Source organism: Salvia splendens, chromosome 14, assembly GCF_004379255.2.
Source record: "Salvia splendens isolate huo1 chromosome 14, SspV2, whole genome shotgun sequence".
NCBI lineage: Eukaryota > Viridiplantae > Streptophyta > Magnoliopsida > Lamiales > Lamiaceae > Salvia > Salvia splendens.
This window is the reverse complement of record NC_056045.1, coordinates 16586485-16614068: the sequence shown is the minus strand read 5'-3', so window position 1 is coordinate 16614068 and position 27584 is coordinate 16586485. Positions and strand designations below refer to the sequence as shown.

The window sequence follows — 27584 nt, the reverse complement described above, 5'->3', positions numbered from 1 at the left end:
TGGATGTTTCCATCTTAAGCGCGGGAAATGAATCAAATGCAATTAAAGGAAATCCGGAATACTTGTAATTTCGGATTTGGAAGGCAGTGCAATATTACTTCTGTAGTGGCTGCTCGTAATATCCCAATATAAGCTTATATTAAATTGTGGGTTCAATTTAATTAGTAAAAAGCTAATTGGGTGAGGCCTGTTCCAAATTCTTCCTTAGATCCCTGATTGGGCCCAATATGTGACTTATATAAATAGGAGAATAAATGAGACAGAAAATATAACAATTTATTATCAAAATTTTCGTCCCCCTCTAAAGAGAGAGCTCGAAATTTGTGCCTCCTCCGTGAGCTGAGTTCTGTCTTCCATTATTCGAGTCCTAGTACGTTGGTGAGATTTGCCCACACAAATATCAGCGTATAGTCCGGGACACCAGTCAGAAGATCTGAGGTCTTATATTGAAGATCTTGACATGGAGACGGAGCAAGCCATCATCGATTCTTGATTGAATCAACAAGTTAAATTGGCTAATTCCGTAGTAAGCATGTTTTAGGGATTTTATGTGCGAAAGCATGTTTTAATTCAAGTTATGAGTACATGTGATAATTACGCGAATAGATTTTGTCTAAATAATCTGCTAAAATGATACGTTTACTGCTTTGTAGCTTCTTATATTATGTATTGTGCTGATTATATTAAGTTTATTGCATAGAATGATAGTTTTGCCGGATAGAATAATACTCTGAGTTGATAAAATGATACTTTTGACTGACTGATAAAATGATAAAATGATATATATTAGGTTTATTGCATAGAATGATAGTTTTGCCGGATAGAATGATACTCTGAGTTGATAAAATGATACTTTTGACTGACTGATAAAATGATAAAATGATAGGTTTATTGCATAGAATGATAGTTTTGCCGGATAGAATGATACTCTGAGTTGATAAAATGATACTTTTGACTGACTGATAAAATGATATATGTTAGGTTTATTGCATAGACTGATAGTTTTGCCGGATAGAATGATACTCTGAGTTGATAAAATGATACTTTTGATTGACTGATAAAATGATAAAATGAGCGAAATTCAGAAATTAAATGAGCGAAATTTTGATACGTAAATTTTATCATGAGAGAAATGACATATTTACCCCCGCGCTTTTTTTTATGAAGTAAATCTAAATTTGAATCTAGACCACGTGATTTTAAAAATGTGTGGTCCAGATTTAGTTATAGGGTTATTACTGAAATTGGGGTTATCATTATAATGCACCCATATATATATATATATATATATATATATATATATATATATATATATATATATATATATATATATAGGGTTGCGTTAAAGATAGAACCATTCTTAAGTGTAGAACCTAGAACTCTACATATTTTATTCATTGGATGAGGAAAAAATGACGGTCAAGATTAAAATTCATACATATTAGACTATGTTTTCACGACATTCCGGACTCAACATGTGAAAAAACTCACATGTTGATGGAAGAATGAATGAAACGAAGAAGAGTTCATGCATGCTATATTTTTTCACTTCTCTGCATTCACCCATTAATAATAGTTTTGGTTGTAATGGGAAGTTGCTGTGCAAATCAACACCATTGGATTAAAAGATCTAACGACCTCCGTTTGGCATTTGTTCTACGTTTAAGAATGGTTCTACGTTTAAGAATGGTTCATTTTTCTCTTGTAATTTTCTTCAAAACTCTTCTGGTGTATAGATTAAATATTGCTTAGCACACACAACTAAAATAACCGAAAACAATACGGAAGCACAATATGTATAATTCTATGACTTACAAAATTAATCATGAATCCATGCACGAAATAGGTGACTACTGCATAAGATGTTTTATATATATAAATTTTTGTAATTTAAATATGTATTTGAGATAATGTGAATAGAAAATTATTATATAAATCTTACAAAAAAATATTAATATTCATAAATAAGCTTTGTTGGCTCCTATAATACTAAAAAGATTTTTAATTTGATTAACGTTTATTTTATTGTTACAATGACACACATTGTTTCTTTGAACAATTTTCGTTTTTATATGGACAAAATATTTTCACTCTTCTATTTTATTAAAGTACCCATAATAAAATTATTATTATTATTATTATTATTATTTTCAAAAAGCTTTTTCATTTCCACTTTCTCATAAAAAAAATTCCATTTTTTTGTAATTTTATGTTCAATATAGATAGAGGAGAGTGTAATTTTAATGAATAATAAATCTGTAAATTTGTTGGTACTAATATTGGATATGTAGGAGCAAAAGGGCCCAATTACAAAATTAGGGCTTTGGCAAATCCTTATTTCCGCCTCCTTCTTCTTCACGCCTCTATAAAACCTAACCCACTCCATACAATGCTCCAGATCTTCCGCCTCCTTATATCCAACCCTTTACCTCTCACCATTTCTGTTTACTAATCTCTTAATTTCTATTTAAATTTTGTTAATCTTTTTGTGTTTTTATGTGCGTCGAAATACTGATTACCAGCGCCAGAGATTTAATCGGCGTTGCGTATGAGCCGACGCCATATTTATCTCTACCTGCTTCTGCTTCTGCTTCAACTTCTCGATCGGAGCTCGCTCGTTTCGAGCTTTAATCTTTCAGAACTGGAGAAATTTCGTTCAATTTCGTAATTGCTTTTCAAAATTTTGGCTTTGTTTTCTTATCTTAAATGTTTTCTTTGGAGATGGAAGTGATGCATTTTTCCCCAGATGATTCGACGCTGAAATAACTGAGCGCTCCTTTATTTTCTTCCATTCCGAGAAAATTCAAGCCAAAAGTCTGATCCGTCTCTTATTATCAATTTAAATATTCAATCATATTTTCCTAATAAATCAGCATTTTCCTATTTCTTGGAATATCAATACTTTTGATGATGTTATCATGAAATTATCAAATAGTGTATTATATAATCTCTTTTTGGATGAATGTGATGAATATTTCCCCAGATGATTCGACGCTGAAATAACTGAGCGCTCCTTTATTTTCTTCCATTCCGAGAAAATTCAAGCCAAAAGTCTGATCCGTCTCTTATTATCAATTTAAATATTCAATCATATTTTCCTAATAAATCAGCATTTTCCTATTTCTTGGAATATCAATACTTTTGATGATGTTATCATGAAATTATCAAATAGTGTATTATATAATCTCTTTTTGGATGAATGTGATGAATATTTCCCCAGATGATTCGACGCTGAAATAACTGAGCGCTCCTTTATTTTCTTCCATTCCGAGAAAATTCAAGCTAAAAGTCTGATCCGTCTCTTATTATCAATTTAAATATTCAATCATATTTTCCTAATAAATCAGCATTTTCCTATTTCGTGGAATATCAATACTTTTGATGATGTTATCATGAAATTATCAAATAGTGTATTATATAATCTCTTTTTGGATGGATGTGATGAATATTTCCCCAGATGATTCGACGCTGAAATAACTGAGTGCTCTTATATTTTCTCTCGTTACAGAGAAAATCCAAGCCAAAGTTCTGATCCATCTTTATATTGTATGAAATAATCCCCTTCCATGAAATAATATCCCAATTTGTTATATTGGGACGTCTATAATATAAATCTCTATTTTAGATTATAGATATTGGACTTAATGGCATAATTTTAACCCGGATGATTTGATTCTGAAATAATAGTAGAGGAACTCACGGTCGGAACCTTGGTGTATACCACTGGAACTTCCGGTTGCATTTTTCTTCGTACGTTCAAAATCTACAAATAAATTCAAATCTAAATTAGTTCTAAAATCAAACCTACAAATAAATGTTAATCAGTAGGAAATTTACATTTTGAAAAATCTCTTTGATTTGTAGTCATTTGTTCGACGAAGGACTGGATGTTGACGACTGGATAGGGACGGCTACGGTGAAGGCGACAGCGAGAAGATGAGAAGAACGCGGTTTCTTTTTCAAATGAATTGAATTTGCCAATGATGTAATTTTGGCTGTGCAATGACCATTACACTCCCGCCTTGTTATTGTGAAGTAAATTTGTGATAGAGGGAACTAATTTCTCCTTTAAATTCGAAAATTACATGTATTAATACTAGACATTGTTTTTTTTTATCTTGTGGCTGTGATTTGTTATCTAGTTATGTAGTTAATAGGCACTTGCCCTATATCACTACTATATATATATATATATATATATATATATATATATGGATGTATTCATTTCCTTTTTGTATGTTTTGTTCTTTAACACCAAATATTTAATACTCCCTCCATCTCACAACAATATGCACTCTTTTTTTTAGTCTGTCACATAAGAGTATACACTTTTTAATTTTGAAAACTTTTTTGTTGTTCTAATGAGGTGGAATTCTCTACTAATATAATATTTTGATTACTTTTTCTCTCCACTTTTACCTTATTTTAATAATTTTGCATCAAACTCATGCTGAACTCAAAGTGCATATTTTTTTGAGACAGAGGTTTACCAATTTTACATAAAGACCTGTACTGAACTCAAATTGCATATTCTTTTGAAACGGATGAAGTTAAAAATGATTAAATAAAATATAAATAAAATGAAAATGTAGTTGATGAAACGAAAATTATAAAAATAATTAGGCTTAGTCAATCCACAAAATGAGCCTACCTATTTAATTAAGTGCTACTAATATTTTAGGTGGCCCAAACAAATAAAAATAAAATAAGCCCAAAATTTCAATCATTTAACCTAACTAATAAGGGAATCATCGGCTTTTTCATCTATCAACATCAAATTCCCTAAAATTTATGCAACTCCTCCTCTAATATCTCTCCTCAATTTTATGACTGTATTGTTCCTATCCTCTTATTATTTGGAAAAGGTAGAAGGCTTCTGGAGTTGAAGTTGTCGTGGGGTCGGAGGTGGAGCTGCGCTATGTTAAAGGTCGAAGATGATGTTTTTCGGCAGTGCTCGGTGGACAGTCGGTGGGGTCGGCCGACCCCATGCGACCCCACCTGGACATTTACATGAGTATGTCAATACAAATTTATCTTGACATTTACAAAATGTCAACACAAATTTGTGTTGACATATTGATGTCACTGTGTTGACATTTTTAATAAAATGTGTTGATTTAGTTAGCAAGTAGAACATTAAAATAGTTAGTATTTGATCACATCCCGGTAAGTGCATATTTTTTTGAGACAGAGGTTTACCAATTTTACATAAAGACCTGTACTGAACTCAAATTGCATATTCTTTTGAAACGGATGAAGTTAAAAATGATTAAATAAAATATAAATAAAATGAAAATGTAGTTGATGAAACGAAAATTATAAAAATAATTAGGCTTAGTCAATCCACAAAATGAGCCTACCTATTTAATTAAGTGCTACTAATATTTTAGGTGGCCCAAACAAATAAAAATAAAATAAGCCCAAAATTTCAATCATTTAACCTAACTAATAAGGGAATCATCGGCTTTTTCATCTATCAACATCAAATTCCCTAAAATTTATGCAACTCCTCCTCTAATATCTCTCCTCAATTTTATGACTGTATTGTTCCTATCCTCTTATTATTTGGAAAAGGTAGAAGGCTTCTGGAGTTGAAGTTGTCGTGGGGTCGGAGGTGGAGCTGCGCTATGTTAAAGGTCGAAGATGATGTTTTTCGGCAGTGCTCGGTGGACAGTCGGTGGGGTCGGCCGACCCCATGCGACCCCACCTGGACATTTACATGAGTATGTCAATACAAATTTATCTTGACATTTACAAAATGTCAACACAAATTTGTGTTGACATATTGATGTCACTGTGTTGACATTTTTAATAAAATGTGTTGATTTAGTTAGCAAGTAGAACATTAAAATAGTTAGTATTTGATCACATCCCGGTAAGAGCATCCATTACTTGCTGTTAAATCATCATATCTCTTAACTCTTTATAGGTCCAACACCGCTTTTAACCATTTTTTATTTTATATCTTAATTAAGAGACAACCCAACAACAATCCATCGTATCCTTAAACTAATCATGGGTCTCCCTATTTCATTTTCCTTTATTTTATTTTTTCCCAACCACTTTAATTTCAATTAAACAATATTAAATTTATGAAAAGTACAATGATAATTAAAAAATATATTATATTAAAAACCAATTAAAATTAAAATGATATAATTGTAATGCTAAAATTACAATTTATTGAAAGTGATTAAGTGCATAATTTTCATGGAATAGCCTACTCGTTGCCAAATTTAATCCAAATATGTTTGATTAGATCTTTTTAGAGTTGGACATGAGCGGCAGCATTGAACACAAGTCCCTGAAGGCGTATGTGCTCGCTTAATGGTGTCGGCGCACCCTGGCATGGGTGACTCTTTGAGGTTGAGCTTCTGGGGGTATCATCATTGAACAAATTTTCCGTATCCAGCCCTTAGTTTTCGACAATCATGTTGTGTAGGAAAATACACGCATAAATCATAAATGATGTCGGTTAGATTGTTTACGTACCACATTCAACACGTGGCCTTGATAACGTTGAATAGTACTTTCGACATCTTTTTGAGCCACCTTTTGTAGCTGCAAAAAAAGAATTTGTTTAGGTTCATGTGGCATGTTGAGCATCTTCACAAACGTTGGCCATTTCGAATTGGATACCATCGTCAAGATAGTACCCCATGTTGTATTATCGGCTTTGGCCGTGAAGGATAGATCAGAGAAGTTGAGCACAGATCGTTGTTTGATCCAGTCGCACCGAAATATGCATGCTAAATCCATAGACGGTAGCCGGCGACTACCTCTAGGATGAGGGCTAGGTTGGTGTCTATGTGGCCACTTATGTACGCTCCCGTCCATGCCTTGGGGCAATTCTTCTATTGCTAATGCAAGTAGTCAACGCTGTCAAGTAGGGATGTCAGTGCAACCCGGACCCGATGGATTGGCCCAAAAAGCCAGTTAATTATAGGGTTAGAGCTGAGAAATCACAATCCGATAATAATCGGGTTGTCCGGTTTTAGCGGGCTAGCCCGACAGGCTGGTGGGTTCATCCCAAGGGGTTATAGAAAAACCCAAACAATAAAATGCCTGCAGATGACTCTTCCACTTCAAATTTTTTATTTTTAAACGCTAGACTTCACTTGCATTCAAGTTGCACACAATATTCTCTATTCACTTGCACTATGATAAGTCGTATTCTAGGCCTTGGTTACTGGTCAATATGATGAGTTTAACGTGCATATTCTACAAGAAAAGTTGCATAAGTGTGCAGGAAAAGGTACAAGTCAGTAATGCACTTTTTATTAGCACTATAAATACCTGCAAGTATACAGAGTAGGAATAGTATAGCTAAAGGTTAGTACCGGATATCGATCACGGGAAAAACAAACACAGTCTCTCTATCCTCTACTAAAACTCAATTAATATTTGGAAAACCGAAAGTTTTGGAGATTTTTGAAAACAAAGAACTATTAAAAGCAAAGAAACAACTAATCTATACATATATAAAATGCGAGTTTTGGCCTTCTTTTGAAATATTTATATGTTTTGTTTTCATTCTGAAATATTTATAAGTTATGAACCAATTTGGAATATTTATAAGTAACTCTCATGAATATTTATTTAGATATTTTAATGAGCACTTTGACCAATTCTTAAAGCACTACAATGAGTAACTGACGATTACAAATTTTATAACCTCTATTGTCTTCAATTTATGATGTTTTAATTCCATGATCTCCATGTCCTAATTTTGTGCCTATAAAAGGCATTGAGTTGTGGATGAATTACACTAACAAAAGCATTCTCCATTCTCTCTCAAGCTTTCAACATTTTATACACATTTTAGGAACATTGCTTTGCTTGATTTTTGGAGCCCATCAAGTTCATAGGTGCCTAGCGGATTTGAGATGTTATATATGTTATGAGGAAGTCGTTTCATCTTTGAGGATAATACGTCAATCCGAGAGCACTAACCGTGATGCAATTTGTCTTGCGGAAAGAGGGTTTTTCTTAACTAATTTTCATAGTAATTTCCATTCATTTATTGTTGTTTTTTTCCTTTGATTACAATAATTAGAGTAGCGCGTGTATATGGTTCGAGAATTATATCCCAATATTTCTTACAATTCTTAGAGAGGGAAGAATTGTAACATCCTTAACTTGAAACATGCATAATATTTATATTCATCTTTACACAATTTATTATTTTTGTATATTTAGTTGTTCAAACAAAATAAAATAGTCTGTTACTAAATTTTGGTTTACTAATTTTGGTTTACTAATAATACTATTGTTGAAATTAGGATCTAGCACATAATTGTTATGGGATACAATTGATTTTATATGGAGATACTCCATATTTTTACAAAAAGAAAATTTGTAGTATTGAGAATTGTAAAGTAGCAAATAAACATGGAGATAAAAGTATAAAGATAAGGGTGCGTTCACAGTTATGGTTATACAAATTCCAACTACAACACCCTAGCACAGTTCTTACTTTGATAGAACGAGTCACCTAGGTTATGCTCATGTGATGCAAACGTTGATTACAAACATTATGGTTGTCAATCCTAAATACGTAACTCCTAAAAGCCCCTAAGACCCTTAAAAAGTCCCCACTCTCGATTAACAGTACCGTTTTAAAGGAAGCTAATTGTAATGTCTATTAAGTGGATCTAACTCGTCAACCTCCTCTCACGATTATGTAGCAAGTTATATTAAATCATCACTGAATGTGTCACTCAAGCGTGAAGCATTATCCATTAACTTTAGGAAGAAACAAAGTAAGAACAAACAGATGTTAAATAGAAATAGGAATTGTATAAACCAATAAAAGTTACTAACATATCCTTAGAATCCTATGAGTTTAGTTACACATGATAGAATAAGCTAAAAACATAGATTGAAGGGAAACCGATGAAAACATAAGAACTAAAGCAATAAAACCCAAAGGTTGAATCCTTGTAGCGTTGATGATCTTGAATCCTTTTTCAACTTCTTGCATAATGAAGCACTCCAACTTTTAAGCTCTGGAAATATTTGGCAAAGAGAAGATCTATTTTTGATGAAACTTTGAGGGTATTTATAGGGGGAAAATCTCCCTCATCATATAAGGAAAAGGGTTGCAAAATATGATAAATCTTGCCATAAAAATAGGGCAAATTCTGCTCGCCGCTTTTTCCCAGCAGGCAGCCGCACCTTGGCCAGCGGTCACTGCAAGTTAGTCCGAGGCTTCTGTCGCTTGGCTGGCGGGCCGCTGCACTTGTTTCATCAGTCGCTGGCCGTCATCCCGTAACTCTCTGGACTCTCTGTAGCGGTCGCCACACATATCTCAGCGGTCGCTGGGTGTGTCCTTTCTTCATGCACAACTTTCCCGGAGCGGGACGCTACTGACTTAGCGGTCGGTGGGCGCCAGCGGTAGCCGGATGTGTTGCAGCGGACCGCCGGACATGCAGAACAGCTCCTATTTTCCAACTTCACGACTCCCTTTTTAGGCTCAAATATGCACATTTCTCACAAAACATGTCAAAATACCAAAATATATAAAAAATGCAAATAATGGACATGTAATGCAACTTTGACATTAAAAACGGACCAAAAGATGGCCTTAAAACCATGCAAAATCCGAGCGTATCAGTCAGCAGGAAAGGAATCGGAGACTTCAAGTGAAAAGGGGCACCAGAAGGGTGCAATACTGACCAGGATGCATGCCCAAAGGCTCGAGATGGAGAGAAGAGGATTGCTAGTAAACGACCGACTACTTAACTGGGCAAAAGCGTCAATGCACAAGGAAGAACAACCCTAACTTTAGGGAAAGCCACCCTATAAATAGAAGGTCACATGAAGAAAGAGAGGGGGGACTCAACACATCTTAGAAGGTACACTTAGAAACCTCTCTCAGAAGTCCTAGTTCCGAAGCGGAGGCTAGTTCCAACACCTCTCGTTCCTCGCCGCTAGTCATGATCACTTGAAGACCTCGGTATTCCACCGGGAAAAGTTCACCGTCAACTCCTCCAGCCGTTGTAGTCGCCAGAATACTGTTTCATCGCCCGAGTGGCAAAACAATCTTTACTTGCTTTCTTAGTTCAACTTTGTATTTCATTTTATCTCGTTGGATCTGTTGTTGAAACTTGAATCTCTTGTTGTTTTTGATGTATCGTGTTGAGATCCAAACGCTATAATATGGAAGTTTGCTTTTGTTCATCTTTTGGTTGCTATCGTACTTCATTCTGCCTAGAGTAGCTAGATCCAGTAGTTTACGAGAAATTTCTAAGTATTGATGTCTGATTTTGTTTGATTAGACTAGATCTGAATTTGTTAGCTAAGATTCCAAGTGTTAATCGCTCGATTTGAAGTTTAATGCAAAATATCTGTGAATTACGTGTCTGTTTCCACCTTGCATGTCACTGTGTTTAATCTGAGATTATCGGTTGTTAATCTTTGCGTTTTGACTTTTAATCTTGGATCTTAATTTGTGGAAAGTGTTGATTTGAATTTTTGGTCATGGAGTTTGTGTTTATCTGAATTTGTGCAAACTTGTTGGAGAAGACAACATCCATATCTGATTTGGAGACCACTTTTACTTTTCAGCTACTTTACCTTTTGTCCTTCCACTTTTGTCAGACTTTTGGTGGATCTGACAGTTCATTAGCCAGTTAGGTAGAAGATCCGTTTCTGTCACTGTCCACCCATTTTTAGTAAACTTTCACTTTTTATATGCACTTGAGTCTCACCAACCCACTTTTCACGTACCCAACCTGATTCTGAAACGAGACCATCTCATTAGTTAGTAGAGTACAGGTCTACCATTTAGTTTGTGTCTAGATAGAACCTCAACCCAAGCGTGGTAGCTAACCAACCCTCTCCAGATTATCACCACAATTACCAGTCGCATTAATCCATCTCTGTGGGATTCGACCCTTGCTCCACTATGCTAGCCAATAGAAGTGGGTTGAGGAAATTGTTGATACCAGGTTTTAGGTTGTCGTGCCAGTGACACAACTAGGTTGGGGATCACCTCCTGATCAGTTGAATACACAAGCCTGCACAAACCTGCTCTTTCACACTATATGCAATATACTTAATTCACTTTCACCATCATTGTTTCACTTCACTAGGTGTGATCTCTCTTCCTCTCCCTTATCTCTCTCTTATGCGTGTATGTCTGTATGTCTATGTAACTGTGTTTGATAATTTAGATTTCTATTTATTAAAACTACAACAAGTTCTATCTACATATATTTGATAACCATGAATTTTGTACGTGTTTAGAGATAAGAATTGATTGATATTTGTATACATTTGTCCTTTAAAAGGGCATTAAATATCGTATTCTCTATAATTAGGTATTTTGATAAAAAAAAAAGGTACAAAACAAGTGAAGAATAGAGTTAAGAAATGAAAGAGAAGTGTCTGGGTCGAAATTGGAGCGAAAAACGCGAAGACGTACATCTCCGCGACTCGCCAAGAACCATCATTTTTATAGAAACTTTTCGGCGACTCGTTGACTTGCCAAAAATTGTTGATACTCCAGAACTAGGGCTGTCAAATCAGGTACCCACGAAAACCCGATTCGAAAATTTCGGGTACCCAAACCCAAAAGTGCCAAAAACATCTACCAGATACCCGATCAAAAAATTCTATCGGGTACCCAAATACCCGATTCAGGTATTCAGTCCCAAAATATTGGGTATACAGCCCCGTTAAAAAAATCCTCACTTCACTGCTGGTCGGCGGTACAGAGGGCGGCGGCGCTGGATGGTGCAATCACCTGTTTAGGTTGCGTAAGAGGGCCGAAGATGGAAAGCCGGTGGTGGACGGCATCAGAGAGAGGGCCTAGAGAGACTGGAGAGGGATAAACAAGAAAGTTAGACTCAAATATTCACTTCCATATGAAATAGCAGGCCATACTTGATTTATCCACTCAAATATTCACTCATATTAAAGATAGAAAGAGGGACGTATGATGTATGGTGTGAAATTGGGGACTGGGAGTATCGGGTAACCCTAATTTAATAATTAGAACTAGTAATTTAAAAGGTTAAAATAAATATATAATTTATAAAATTAAAAAATAATTTATATAAAAAAATTTGGGAAATCGGATAATACTCGAACCCAATCCCGAAAAAAACAAGGTATCGTGTATCCAATTACCTAATTTTTCAGGTTTGGATATCGGGTATCCAATACCCGATATCCATTTTGATAGCCCTATCCAGAACAGTCTCAGCGACTCAACAAGACAAGTCCAAGTAGGATTTAAACTTACGCCTAAAAGGACCAAACATGACAACAAACTCATTCATTCACACCCAAAACACCCAAAATCTGTCTTAAGAGGAAGACATCCGGAAGATTTTAATCGACGATTTGAAGACATCCATCCATCCAGCTCTTCCGCGTGACATCCATTCTCCTTGTTATTCATGTTTTTATTATTTTCTACTGAATATTTTTCTAGAATTCCTATAAACATGAGTATCTAAATAATTTCGTACAGGTTTTTATGTTTTAATTTATGCAATTAATCATTTTTCCTGGCTCTTGTGTTTGTTTTGATTGCTCTTGTGCTTTTATTGTTCTTTTGCTCGATCAACGTGAGAACTATGTCTGTTTAACTTGATTAAACGAGAGTTAACTAGTTCTATGTAGTTAAGGGAACAATTGCAACATAAATGTTTATCTGCACTCGAGAGAGGGGACCCTTTGTGAGGTATTGGGTCTTAGGAGCTAAAGGAGTTAGAGTCTAATCAATTAGAAGAGCACTTTGATAGTTAGAATCTAAACTACTGGGTAAGTCCACTCGAGAGAGGGCTTATCTTAGGTTACCAACCCTGGACACGCAAAATAGGTAACAAGTTTAATTAATTGAATCAAGACCGAGACGTGTACGTTTGATCCGAAAGCTATGCTTTTTCTCCATATTTTATCACGACCAAATTGCATTTTGCTTGTTTACTTTTACTGTTTTAGTTAGTAATTTTATAATTTGAATTCAAACCACATTCTTTCCTCTATCGTCTATAAAGTGAACGATTGTAATTCAAGGTACTCAATATCTAGTTAATCCCCGTGGAAACGATTCTCTAGCTTGCATTTACTATGATAGCTCCGAACACTTGTGCAATATTGCTTGCACAAATTTAGGCGAGTCAAGTTTTTGGCGTCGTTGCCGAGGACTGTTTAGTTATTTCTTGATATTTTGAAGAATTTATGTTTTCTAATTTGTACATTATTGCTTTATTTTTACTTTATTTTGGTTTATCCTTTTCTATTTTCAAACTTGGTTGTTTTCTTTCTGTTGGTAGGAGTGTATACACACACGCTCCTCAGCCCAACATCTTGAAAAAATCGATCTTGAGCTAGAAGCAACGATACGATGAATAAGAAGACAACGAAGGAACCCCATGGACAGAGCAGTTGCGATGTATCATAGCAGGGATAATAACAACCCTCCTCCTCCTTGAACTATGTACAAACTCGTTTCTTCAACTCCATGAGTAAATGGACCAATTGAAGCGAAAGAGAGAGAGCGTTTGGCAGTAACATAAGTTCGAAACACTTTTGCGAATGTTGATGTTCGGGGGACCACCAATTGATACGAGGGTAGATGCTAAACACCTTCGAGCTTAAGACTGCACTAATCCAAACGGTGCAACAAAATCCCTTCTAGACATTTGATTTTTAATGGAGCAGAGATTCGTCGGCGCGTTCCATGATTCCAGCCAGATTCACTAGAACGAGAGTCAACGTCTCCGATCTCATCTCTTCCCTCAATCATCAACAGTCTTCGCTGCCTTGAGTTGAGTTGGAACAATGGTGGTTTCCTTTTTTGTTCTTCGAATGTAAGCAAATGAGCAATGGTGGATTCACAAGTGTAATTTTAAATTATAAATTTTATTTTTGAGAAAAGTACTGTTTTGGTCCTAAATATATGGTCGATTTACGATTTTGGTCCAAAACATTCACTTTTTTAAAATTGAATCCAAAACATATGAAAACACTATCGAATAGGTCCTTTCATGTCGCGAGACCGTCGCTGCCACGGAAGTTTGGTTACGGCGACTTCCAACTCATGGAATCCAACACAATAATCGGTCTGAATCGGCTGGTTATTGGACAGAATTGGAATTAGGGTTTTTTAGGAGAGTGACGAAATAGAAGAAAGAGAATAGAGAGAAAAGAGAGTTTGACATTTCGTTTTTTTCTCAAATTAAAAGTTAAGGGATATTAAGTGAATTTAGAAGATTTGTTATTCAAATTCAAATATTAAAAACTAAGTTATTTAGCAAAATAATTAGCTTAATATTAGCGTACTAATAATCTCAGATTATGTCTAATCGGGTCAAATTTGGACTAATTGACGGTTGACCGTAAAAATGACAGAAACCGTTAAAAATGACCTATTCGACAACGTTTTCGTATGTTTAGGATTTGATTTTCAAAAAGTGAATGTTCTGGACCAAATTCGTAAATCGGTCATATGTATAGGACCAAAATGGTATTTAACTTTTTATTTTTTTAGGAATTTGTAATGTCATTTTTTGCATTTTTAGTGAAGTTTTATTATTAATAAAATATTTATAGTAATTGTATTTTTTAAATTAAATAATAGAATAGTGAAGAACATACCTTTTAAAAAAACATGTTTGTGTGTGTTGGGTCTTAGTTAAAAGTATAGAATAAAATATAGTAAAAATAAGTATGCGGAGAGAACAGTTGTGGAGGTTCTAATTTATTAATTTCATATGTGTTCACAGGGACAGACATACCAGCGGTCAAGCCACTGCTCTAGCGGGGCCTTGGCAGGGCCCGGAACCCTCCCACCCATGGTCTCCATCTGCGTCGGCGCCCCAGCTGCCCGGCCAAATCCAAAATGTTCAGAGTGTCCACAATAGGGAGCCACGGCTCCCTATAGGAGCGAAAATGGAGGACCGTGGCTGGGGGGGGGACATGGGTGCGCCACCTTATCGGGGCAGACACGGCGCTGGGTGGGAGCCGCAGCTCTGCCCGCGACGCTTTATTACAAGGCACCGAGAGCCGCAGCCCTGCCCATCGATATTTTTTTTTCAAATTGTTTTTTATAAATACTACAGTTTACACATTTTCACCTCACACGCATTTTACACCCTAATTTTCACTCTCTAGATTTTTGTTGTCTCAATATGCAAGGTGGAGATGGTGATTCCCCCGGCTATGGAGACCCGGGATACGACAACTATCCACCTTCCTAGCCCTGGAGATCGAGTCCCACTCCCCCTCCATCCCTGATGTGGAGTCCAACATCGTCGCAGCCGTGGCAACAGACACCCTAATATCGGAGCAAGTCCTCCTCTCATCAAAGGAACATGGGTCATCCCCAATCAGGGTTCGGGAATTACCGACCCAACATGGACGCGATCAACTATCCGGCAACGGGGGGCGAGGCAGCGGCGGTGGTGAAGAGCAAGGCCGCGGCGGGGGTGGCGGCGGGGGTAGTGAGCAACAAGGCGGCAGCGGGGGTGGCGGTCGACGGTCGTCCACGTACTACTCAACAGCGGAGTCTGTTGCTATTGCCTGGGCCTGGGACGCGGTCACGACGGATCCCGTAGTTAGCACAGATCAGACCGACGTATGCTTCTAGAAGTGCGTCCTGGCGATGTACAACGAATTCAAGCCGGAACACAGTGCCCTGCGAACATACGACCAGATCCGAAAAAATTTCTCAAGGATCACTAAAGTCGTCAACAGGTTCACGGGCATATATGAGAACAACCTCTGCATAGCTGAGAGCGGCCGCAGCGAAGCCGACATAAAAGTGTTGTCGTTTCAGTTGTTCAATACTGAAGGGTACCCCAAGTTCAGCTACTGGGATGAATTCCTCATTCTGCAGGACTGCCCGAAATTCAGGGCCATCTGCGAGGAAGAGCGTGCTCGTGCTCCTGGTCCGAAGCGGACAAGACTCGGCGTCGCCGAGAACTACAGCAGTAGTAGCGGCTCACGTACCATCGACCTCAACGACGAAGTTTCGGAGGATCCCCTCTCTACACTCACCAGGCGCCAATGTCTAAAGGGCTAGCAGTCCACAATCCGAGAGGCTTGAGCTGTTAGGGTTTTGTATACTAGAAATCACCTTTCGAGTGATTGCATACTGTAAAACTCTAATGGTTATTTTCCAATAAATACAACTGATTATTTTTGTCATAATGTTGTTATGTATTACATTTAATGGTTGTTTATTGCATATTTAAATGTATAAGCAAACGTAACAAAGTCTAAGTCTTTGTTTTAGTAGACCGGTTGTGGGCGTCGTCCTATTTAAAGTAACACGGTCAGTTCTAAACAAAGAAAAATAAGAATTTCACAATCTAGATAGGCCTAGACTACCTATCGCGAAAGGTTGCAATGTCAGTCCGATTATTTCTAAGCCTTATTGAAATAAGATGACGTTGGTGTGGTATAGCACTGAATGGATCTAACAGCAAGACGAGTCTTTATGCTATCTACTGAAAGACGAGGTCTTGATAATTAATTTCTTAATCAATGTACGTTAGCATTGAGCATACGATATTGAGTATCCACTACTTTGACTTACCACAGGTGCAGGTTTTTCGTAACCCAACGATCCAGGTATATTGGGTAGTGGTGATCATTATCTAGAGGTGCTAGGATTGCTATTATGATGAAACGTGCGCGAGGAGAGTCTCGTTTGATAACATCCACAAGAGGAGCTCGAAACAAGGTTTTATTATTCGGAACCTAGCTAGTTGGAGTTTAATTACTCTATGAATAATAAATAAGAGTTTCTTGCTAAGTCCACTCTAGGAATTCGAAATATGTTAATTAATTAAGTCTATAGCAGACATTAATTAATTAATGGATGTTTCTATCTTAAGCGCGAGAAATAAATCAAATGCAATTAAAGGAAACCCGGAATACTTGTCATTTCGGATTTGGAAGGTAGTGCAATATTACTTTTGTAGTGGCTGCTCGTAATATTCCAATATAAGCTTATATTAAATTGTGGGTTCAATTTAATTAGTAAAAAGCTAATTGGGTGAGGCCTGTTCCAAATTCTTCCTTAGATCCCTGACTGTATCCAATGTGTGACTTAATATAAATAGGAGAATAAAGGAGACAGAAATCACTTTTTGAATACACAAAATTTTCGTCCCCCTCTATAAAGAGAGAGCTCGAAATTTGTGCTTCCTCCGTGAGCAGTTTCTGTCTTCCATTATTCGAGTCCTAGTACGTTGGTGAGATTTGCCCACACAAATATCAGCGTATAGTCCGAGACACCAGTCAGACGATCCGAGGTCTTGTATTGAAGATCTTCACGTGGAGACGGAGCAAGCCATCATCGATTCTTAATTGAATCTACGAGGTAAATTGGCTAATTCCATAGTAAGCATGTTTTAGGGATTTTATGTGCTAAAGCATGTTTTTAATTCAAGTTATGAGCATGATACACGTGACAATTACGCGAATAGAATTTGTCTAAATAATCTGCTAAATAGATCAAATTCATATGATCGGTAAATTCATGCACGCTTCCGCTGCCAACCCCCCTTCAATTGGTATCAGAGCCAGTCTTTGGCTCTGATTATTTGGATTTAAATTTTGCGAAATTCATGTATGCATGTGTTATTTGATTGCGAAGCATGTTCTTGGTGTTTTTGTTTAATTTTATGCATGATGAACTCAAGAACTATCGAATCAAAGAACTTGAATTGCTCGAACGCACCACGTGCGATCGAGGTAGGGATGTCGAGACAGTGGGAGCTGGGAGCCGTGATCACGGGGCGACGCGCAGACGAGTAGGGGCTCGTGCGCGCTGCCGGCCGAGACCACACGCACCAGACGGAACCCGGGTCGAGGTCGACGCGGCGGTGACTGGCGCGAAGAACCACCAAGACACCGCGAGACACCAGGCCAACCCTAGGCAGAAGGCTTCCCCAGACGAAGCTCCAGTCGTGGCCGAGATGTGTGCGCCATAAGGCACGACGTGTGCCGAGACGAGAGGAGAATCCAAGCTCGGGAGGGACGAGACGGGCGATAGCAACTGGCCGAGAGCAGTGCCGCAGTCGTGCGCACTGCTAGCCGAGAGTTACGGCACCCTACGAGCCACGACACCGAGACGGACTTAGCGGCTGGCCGAGAGTTGACTGTGCGCGTCTCGCTGGCTGAGAGCTGCCGAGACACCGACGAGCCGGTGGTCTAGCCAGGCGGCCGAGAGCATGTGCGCATTCGTGCGCTGCTGGCCGAGACGCTTCATGCGTCGTGATCCGACGACGAATTCGTCGGATCTTTGTCGTTCATCGTTCGTTCGAATCTCGTACGATGAGATAACGATGAAGGATTATTTTAAAGATTATTTAATTATTTTATTAAAAGATATCATTAAAATATTATTATTTAAAGGAAATAAAATCTTTTTGGAATATTTGTCTAGATTTTAGGAATATTTTTATTATTATCTATATCTATGGAAATAAATAATATTATTTTATTCCTAGATGATATAGATGAGAATAATTTAATAGTTTCCTAATATTTATCCAGATTTAAGGAATATTTTTTATTATTTTCTATATCTATGGAAATAAATGATATTATTTTGATTCCTAGATGATATGGATAAGAATAATTTAATAGTTTCCTAATATTTATATATCTAAGATCCTAAAAAGGATAGATATGTATGAATACATTAAATAATGAAATATCTCTTCCTAATCTTGAACATGTTTGAATTTAATTTTTCATGTCTTATTAAGAATTAAATAATTTATTTATTTTAGAAAAATCTTATAGTAGACATGAATAAGAATTAAATTCTAGATCAACAATTTTCTATAGGAAGATAACAACATTAATCTAAAGATTTAATTATCCAGTAGATTAAATACCAACAGAATTTAATTAAGCCTTAAACTGCCTCAAGGCTAAGGATAATTAAAGTAAAACCATAACACAAAATATCTAAGCTATAATTACGAACTCAACGTTTGTATATGGTCTCCATCAATTGGTCTGCAATTTATGAAGCCTTTTTCTAATATTATCGCCACCTGCACTGTGGGGACAATAATCCTAAGAAAATAGCAAGTTCATGAGGGCGGACTTCTCAAATATAAATAAGTATGAACTAGAATGTGGTTTCCATTATTATCGCCACCTGCTCTATGGGGACAATAATCCTAAGAAACTACGAGATTCAGAAGTTCACACAGAATTTATGAGATAGCTTGATCTTGTTAGCAGCACATAAGCATTGTTATGGGAGTGTGTTATAGAAACGAGACTCTGTAATGCTAAAGAGATGGTCTTGCTTAGGCAACATTTGGCGGCCATGCCACTCTGTGGTCTCTGGACTATTCGTCGGTGTTGTGACCAGTAAAATTGTAAGATTTTAATGCGTATTGACTTCCTCTGGAGGGTACAAAATTTTAATTTTACAGTTGTAAGATTTTGAAAAGTTTTATGGTTAATCTAATCAAACTTCTTACATAAGTTTATGACAATAGTAAAATACTCTGTTTTGCAGTGCAAATCAAATCGTCAACATGTCGTTCAATCCTCTTTCTGCAATTCTCAAAGAAAATAAACTCGAGGGCCCAAATTACATAGAATGGAAACAAAATTTGGACATCGTTCTCACAGCAGATGAGTACATCTTTGTGCATAAGGCGAATGAGTTGGCTAAGTGCTACATGTTGGCTTCTATGTCTTCGGTACTCAAGCATCAGCATTCAGCCATGGAAACAGCCGCCGAGATTAAGCAGAATCTCAAAAATCTTTTTGGTACTGGTACTCAGAATCGAACGGCTAAGTCTCAAGCCTTTCGGAGTATCATGTCGAAGACAATGAAGGAAGGCTCGTCTGTGAGGGACCACGTCCTCGAGATGATGGGCCACCTCAATCAAATTGAGGTCTTGGGAGGGACGATCGATCCCGAGTCCCAGGTGACTATCATCCTTCAAAGTCTTCCCCTTAGCTTCCAACAGTTCAAGCGCAACTTCGAGATGAACAAAAGGAATTACACCTTGGCAGAGCTGTTGACTGAACTTCAGTCGGCAGAGGACCTTATGGTCCAGGCTAAGGCGGCCATGATGATTTCGGCGCCTCATTCCTCTGGCATAAAGCCTAGCAAAGGAAAAAGGCAGGCACAGAACTCAGGATCGGCCAAGATAGCTAAGGGGAAGAAGAAGAAGAGGGCTAACAAGAAGCCCACGGGGAAGTGTTTCAAGTGTGGAGAAAAGGGGCATTGGAAGTCAGACTGTCCTAAACGGGGCAAGGCTACAGGTATGCACCAGGCTCTAGTTGTCGAGTCTTGTTTGACTTCGACATCAATTTGCACTTGGGTTATTGACACAGGAGCCACTGATCATATTTGTTTTGATCCTGACTTAATGCAGGTGACAAGACGGCTACATGATCGTGAGATCGAAGTCCAGCTGGGCGACGCTACCAAAGTGGCAGCCGTTGCAGTGGGAGACATTTATTTGCATTTTACTAGTGATAGATTTTTTATTTTGAAGAATGTTTTGTTGATACCTTCTTTTAGAAGAAATTTAATTTCAGTTTCTAAATTGGTTTATGATGGATATTCGATTTCTTTTAATGACAACTGCGTTATTAAGAAAGATGGTTCTTATATCTGTCGTGGTATCATGGAAAACAATCTGTACACAATCACTTCTACACAGTTTAATAATCGCAAATCAGAACTCAATACAACATCGAAAATTTCAAAGAAACGAAAGGAACCTTCAAGTTCAATGAACGAAACGTATTTATGGCACCTTATTAAAGGAGGATCCATTCTCTTGTTTAACAAGATCTTATTAAAGGTCTAGAGGAGGAACCTTTTCATAAGTGTGAGTCATGCTTAGAAGGCAAGATGACCAAGAGGCCTTTTAAGGCTAAGGGCAATACGGTCAAGGAAGTACTTGAGCTCGTTCATTCCGATGTATGTGGACCAATGTCAACGGAGGCAAGAGGTGGTTTTCGATACTTCATCACATTTATTGATGACTTCTCGAAAATTGGATATGTCTATTTGATGCGTCACAAGTCAAAGTCTTTTGACAAGTTTAAAGACTTTAAGACTCTTGTGGAGAAGTATCATGGAAAGAATATCAAAAGCCTACGATCTGATCGTAGAGGCGAATACCTCAGTGCCGAATTTTTGGACTACTTATCGGAGTCGGGTATTGAATCCCAACTGATTGCGCCGGGCACGCCCCAGCAGAACGGCGTGGCTGAAAGAAGGAACAGGACCTTGTTAAATATGGTTCGATCGATGATGAATTATGCACGTCTGCCTATTTCATTTTGGGGACATGCCTTGCTTTCTGCAAGTCACATTTTAGACAATTAACCATCAAAATCCGTACCTAAAACTCCATATGAGTTGTGGACTGGGCGTAAGCCCAATCCAGCACATCTCAAGGTTTGGGGTTGCCCGGCTCATGTATTGGAAAAGGATCCAACTAAGCTAGGATCTAGGACAGAGGTATGTTTGTTTATAGGATACCCCAAAGGGACGAAGGGTTATGAATTATTTAGTCTCCGAGATAAGAAAGTCATTGTGAGCACTCACGCGACATTTTTAGAGGAAGACTATGTAATGAATCATAAACCCAGCAGTGAAGTGGCTCTTGATGAGCTAACTTCTGTCACAAGTTCCATTAACCAAGAACAAGTACCAAATGTACAAACAATTCACGAAACTTCAACTTCTACTCAAAATATTGTAGTGCCGCGCCGCAGTGGGAGGGTCTCACATGAGCCCGACAGATACATTGGTTTGAGGGAATCTATGGATCACTCCTCGGACAGCAATGTATTAGATCCCTGGAACTTTGCGGAAGCGCAGGCAGATGTCGATCATTGCGAATGAGTGAAAGCAATGGATTCGGAACTACAATCTATGATAGACAAAGACGTCTACGATTTGTCCGTCCTACCCGAAGGCTGTACTGCCATTGGGAGCAAGTGGATATATAAACGTAAACGTGGACCCGATGGACGAGTTAAAGTCTTCAAAGCAAGACTAGTGGCCAAGGGGTACACCCAAAATGAAGGCATCGATTATGATGAGACCTTCTCCCCAGTGGCCATGCTCAAATCGATCCGGATACTTTTGTCTATTACAGCTTATATGGATTGGGATGTATGGCAGATGGACGTTAAGACTGCGTTTCTAAACGGCAGTCTTGAGGAGACCATCTACATGGAACAACCCGAAGGATATGCCATAAAGGGCAAAGAACACATGGTTTGGAAGCTTAAGAAGACCATTTATGGCCTCAAGCAAACATCTAGATCGTGGAACCAATGTTTCGATCAAACTGTTAGCAAGTTTGGATTCGAAAAGTGCCCAAGTGAAAGCTGCGTGTATAAGAAAGTCGATAAGGGGAATATAGTGTTCTTAGTTTTATATGTAGATGACATTCTTCTAATTGGAAATAATAAAAAGATGTTGTCATCAGTTCGAACATGGTTATCAAACCAGTTCGAGATGAAGGATATGGGAGTCACGGGACACATCCTCGGGATCAAGGTTCTTCGGAATCGAGAGAAGAAGATGTTGTGCTTATCTCAAGAATCTTACATCGAAACAGTACTTGGTCGTTTTAGCATGCAGGATGCCAAGAAAGGTTTCCTACCTTTTAGACATGGCATCCATTTATCTCAAGAGATGTGCCCTAAAACGTCGTCTGAGATACAGGAAATGAGAAGGATTCCATATGCTTCGGCAGTTGGAAGTCTCATGTATGCTATGCTTTGTACTAGACCTAATATTTGCTTTGCTGTTGGCATGGTGGCAAGATATCAGTCGAATCCAGGCCAAGGACATTGGACTGCCGTAAAGAACATACTCAAGTACCTTAAACGGACTAAGGATTATGCTCTAGTTTACAATGCAGTCGAGCTATGCCCTTTGGGATATACTGTCACGACCGAACTTCCTAAGGATAGGAAGCACGGGAAAATCGTGACTAGTGGGGGAACTAAGAAGCGGGAAAGAAGGGGGAATAATCAATTCAAGGCAATACAACTTAACAATTCAGGAGGGAATTCCATTTAAGTCGTTCAACGTTTCAAAACCCAAGTCTCATAATGAAAGATAACAGAGTGCGACCATAAAGGAAGTAACATAGTTCAACAGTTCAAAGAAAATAACAGAAATTCTGAAAACATTGAGTAGCGGAAGCAAATTTTGAGAGTGTAGCTACTACTACGTATGAAGACATAATAGTAACCGGAACAGTGATTTGATACGTTCTTGGATCATCGCTCAACATCCTCCGCCTCCCGACCTCGCTCAACCTGCACATAGGGAAAACATATGCAGGGGCTGAGTACTTAGTGCACCCAGTGAACTCATGCCTAAAAAACATTCACCGTTAAGATATGTCAAGCCATCGTCGAGTGAATCCCGGGTTTTACTTTAAAAAGGCCGAGAGACACTAAAGTTCATTTCCTTAAAAAGTGTCCGTGCGGACTAACATCATCCTCCATCATATACCATATCTGAACCATCATGTGAAACGAGACTGTGGCCACAATCTCGATCACTGGACCGGCCGACCTAGGGGACGGCTCACGATCCCCATCAGTGCACTAGTCTAAGTAGGGCGTAGACCCTAGTTAGACCCGAATTCGTTAACCATCAAAGTCTAGTAGAGTTTTATTCTAGTAGACAATCAGATAGGCAGTTTCAAAACATAAACACGGCATGACATACTTATAGAAACATCCTTATAACATCGTAAGCATATTGATTCAAAATAAACGTTAAAGAATAAAGCCCACCTCAAAAGCTTAGGATTTCCGTAAAATTCCTCGTTCCGACTTTTAGCGTGCGTGCGAACCACCTTTTCGGAAAACACATAAAATTCATATCAAACCTCTGTAACGACGATAATTAGAATGCATGCACTCTAATTAAAATCTTTTAATTCTCTTTCTCGATTTTCGCGAATTTTCGGTTATTCGGCGGCCGCCCAAGGCGTCGCGTGCGACGCCGGTCGGCCGCTTACGCTCGTTCTTTCCTCCGTTGGCTCCTCGTATTTTCCATAACGTCGAAAATAATTTCTATAAATTATTTACGCGCATACTTTAATTTCCGTAATTATTTACCGTTGAAAAAGTATTAATTCATACTTAGGTAAATTATTCGTTCCTTAAAAAAAAAAAAACTCCCGGGAATTAATTAAATAATTTTCCCCGATTAAAATTTTAATTATCGGCCCAAGCGAAATAATTCCTTAGCCATTTTAATCCTCCAAGAATTAATTAGGAAGTCCATCAATTTAATTAGACTTCCATTTTTTTTAAAGCCCAACAACAATTAAACTATTCCAAGGCCCAAATAAAAACACATGGCCCAAACCACTTATCTCCCTCTCTAACATCTCTCTCTATCTCTCTCTCTCCTCCATTCTTTCTCTCTCCCCGTCTCCTCCCTCTCGGCCGGCTGCACTCACCGCAGAGCCGCTGCCGCACATCGTCGGGAGAGCTGCTGCCCGTCGGAAGACACTGCTGCCGCCGGGAGCTGCTGCCGTTGCCGAGGGCGCTGCTGCCGTCGCTGCCATTTGGTCGTCGCCGTCGCAGACTGCAGGGGAGGAGCCGCTGCTGTCTCGCCGGGGAGCTGCTGCCACGGGAAGGGTCACACGATGCTGTTGCCGCGGGGAAAATCTCCTGTCGTCAGAAGCCGTCGCCCGCCCCGGATCGTCGAGCACGGTTGTCCGCCGCTGCTCATCGCCGGCGGCGGTTTTTCCTCCACCGAAACCATTCCGAACCCGCCCAGAAACACTCCGCAAAGGCTCGCAACACGTGATATTAACATAAAGCTAAGTTCTTTCTGAGTTTCGGTTACGGACGGCGATCGTTTGGAAGATTCTAAGTTGGTTTCTATTTAGTTTGGTTACGGAAGAAGATCAAGGCTATATGCATCATGCAAGACTATATTAAACTCATGCTTTGAGGATGGAAGGAATGGTATACCTCAGGAGCTTAAACTTGATGTGGTTGAAACAAAAAGAAATGGAACCAACTCCTTCTCCCCTCTTCTTCCCGTCGACTTCTCTCTCCGCTTCTCCTTCTTCTCTCTTCTCTCTTCTTTTTTTTTTGCCAAATGAAAGTGATGAGTGGGTTAGAGGAGGGTGTAGGTATTGATGAGGGAAGTGGAGGGGTGGAGATAACCGATCGGTCATCATGGGGGGGGAGAGGAGAACCGTCGACGTGGGGGAAAGAAGGAGGAAGGAAATAAATTAGCTTGGGCTTAGTTAATTTAAATTCATACTTGGGCTTCCATGATTAAATTTCTGTTGGGCTAAAATCAACAATTAAATTACAAGCCCAAGAGTTATTAAAATTCAAGTTACTTTATATTTAATTGGACTTCAAATTTATTTTGGAAAGTCCAAAATAAATTCATAAACTATAATTTTTTTCCATCAAACCCATAAACTATAATTTTTTCCAAAACACATCTATCGAGAAGCATAGCATTTTCGAAATAATTTTATCAATTATTCCGTTACATAAAAGTAAATTTCAAACTTAAAGTACGGGTGTTACATTCTACCCACCTTAACAGAAATTTCATCCCGAAATTTACTCATTTCTAACGAAAAGTTCCGGGTATTTCTCTTTCATTTTATCCTCGAGTTCCCAAGTAGCCTCCTCGTGGCCATGGTGTTTCCAAAGTACTTTCACGAACGCGATCGATTTGTTCCTCAACTCTTGCACTTTCCTGTCCAGAATAGCTTCGGGCTTCTCCTCGTAACTCAAGTCAGGATTCAGAATCATTTCCTCTTGAAGAACCACGTGTTTGGGATCGAACACGTACTTTCGTAACTGTGACACATGGAAAACATTGTGCACAGTCCCAAAACTTGGTGGTAGTGCCAACCCATACGCTACGGGTCCCACCTTCTCAAGGATTTCATAAGGCCCTACGTATCGTGGCTTCAACTTCGCCTTTACACCGAACCTCGTTATCCCCTTCGACGGAGACACTTTCAAGAACACCTTATCTCCCATATTGAACTGTAATTCCGTACGCCGGACATCAGCATACGACTTCTGTCGGTCTTGAGCTTCTTTTATCCTTTGTCGAATTTGTCGCACAATCTCAATCATCTCCTCAACCGAATCTGGCCCGAGTATTCTTCTTTCACCAACCTCATCCCAGTAGAGTGGTGATCTACACTTCCTCCCATACAATGCTTCATATGGGGCCATATTTATTGTCGCCTGGAAACTATTGTTGTAGGCAAACTCGATCAAAGGTAGTACTACTTCCCAATTTTCTCCTCTGTCGAGCACCACAGCTCTTAGCATGTCCTCAAGAGTTTGAATCGTTCTCTCGGACTGTCCATCGGTTTGTGGATGGAAAGCAGTACTAAAATTCAGTCGTGTACCAAGCTCCCGTTGCAGACTTATCCAAAATCTTGAAGTAAACCTTGTATCCCGGTCTGACGTGATTGTCACTGGTACTCCATGTAGCCGAATGATTTTTTTTACGTAAATCCGAGCTAGTTTGTCGGATCCATGAGTTATAGGGATAGGTATAAAATGCGCACTCTTGGTGAGGCGGTCTATGATTACCCAAATGGCCGTATTCCCTTGCCGGGTCTTTGGTAAGCCTGTCACAAAATCCATAGTGATATGTTCCCATTTCCACTCCGGAATCTCCAACGGTTGCAACTTCCCATAGGGTCGTTGATGTAAAGCTTTTACTTGTTGACATGCCAAACATCTCTCTACAAACGAAGCTATGTCCCTCTTCATTCCATCCCACCAAAATGATCCCTTCAAGTCCTGGTACATTTTTGTACTTCCAGGATGGGCGGTGTATGAAGTCTCGTGTGCTTCGGTCAAAATTTCGTTTCGAAGTCCTTCGTCGCCTGGCACACATAGTCTCCCCTCGTAGGTGAGAGCATTATCGCCTCTTCTCGAAACTTCTCTTGTTCGCCCTTCCTCACCTTCAGTAAAATTTTCTCCAAACTTCCATCATTGCGTTGCCCTTCTATTATCCTCGTTCGTAGATCGGACGCAATTACCAAGGTGGCAATCGTTCCCTTCACAGTTTCCGGAGCTCTCACCACCTCCAATCGCATCTTGCTAAATTCGCGAATCAACTCCGCTTCCTGAGTGAGAAAAGTAGCCAACTGCGGTTGAGCTTTCCGGCTCAAAGCATCCGCCACCACGTTTGCTTTACTGGGATGGTAGTTAATACCACAATCATAATCCTTGGCTAGCTCGAGCCATCTGCGTTGCCTCATGTTCAAATCTTTCTGCTAGAAGAAGTACTTCAGACTCTTATGGTCGGTAAAAATCTCACACCGAACTCCATAGAGGTGGTGCCTCCAAATCTTCAATGCGTGCACAACAACCGCTAGTTCTAAGTCATGAGTAGGGTAGTTCAACTCGTGTGGCCTCAACTGCCGCGAAGCGTAGGCAATCACCTTACCATTCTGCATCAGAACACACCCCAGTCCAATCTTCGATGCATCAGTGTAAACCACGTAGTCTACTCCCAGTTCCGGCACGGCTAGAACAGGTGCGGTGGTCAATTTCTCTTTCAACAACTGGAAGCTAGCCTC

At 38.8% G+C, this 27584-nt stretch overlaps 1 long non-coding RNA gene and 4 other non-coding genes across 5 annotated transcripts; all 5 read left to right on the top strand.

Annotated features, from left to right (window-relative positions):
- Window positions 1-2401: 2401 nt before the first annotated feature.
- Window positions 2402-4169, top strand: LOC121763384. The gene is made up of 2 exons (XR_006042432.1): window positions 2402-3750; window positions 3865-4169. It is a non-coding gene; the product is annotated as an uncharacterized LOC121763384 (long non-coding RNA).
- LOC121766230 lies at window positions 2722-2825 on the top strand. The gene has a single exon (XR_006042957.1). It is a non-coding gene; the product is annotated as a small nucleolar RNA Z103 (small nucleolar RNA).
- Window positions 2959-3062, top strand: LOC121766231. Its single transcript, XR_006042958.1, has one exon. It is a non-coding gene; the product is annotated as a small nucleolar RNA Z103 (small nucleolar RNA).
- LOC121766232 lies at window positions 3196-3299 on the top strand. Its single transcript, XR_006042959.1, has one exon. It is a non-coding gene; the product is annotated as a small nucleolar RNA Z103 (small nucleolar RNA).
- Window positions 3433-3537, top strand: LOC121766229. Its single transcript, XR_006042956.1, has one exon. It is a non-coding gene; the product is annotated as a small nucleolar RNA Z103 (small nucleolar RNA).
- Window positions 4170-27584: the final 23415 nt, after the last annotated feature.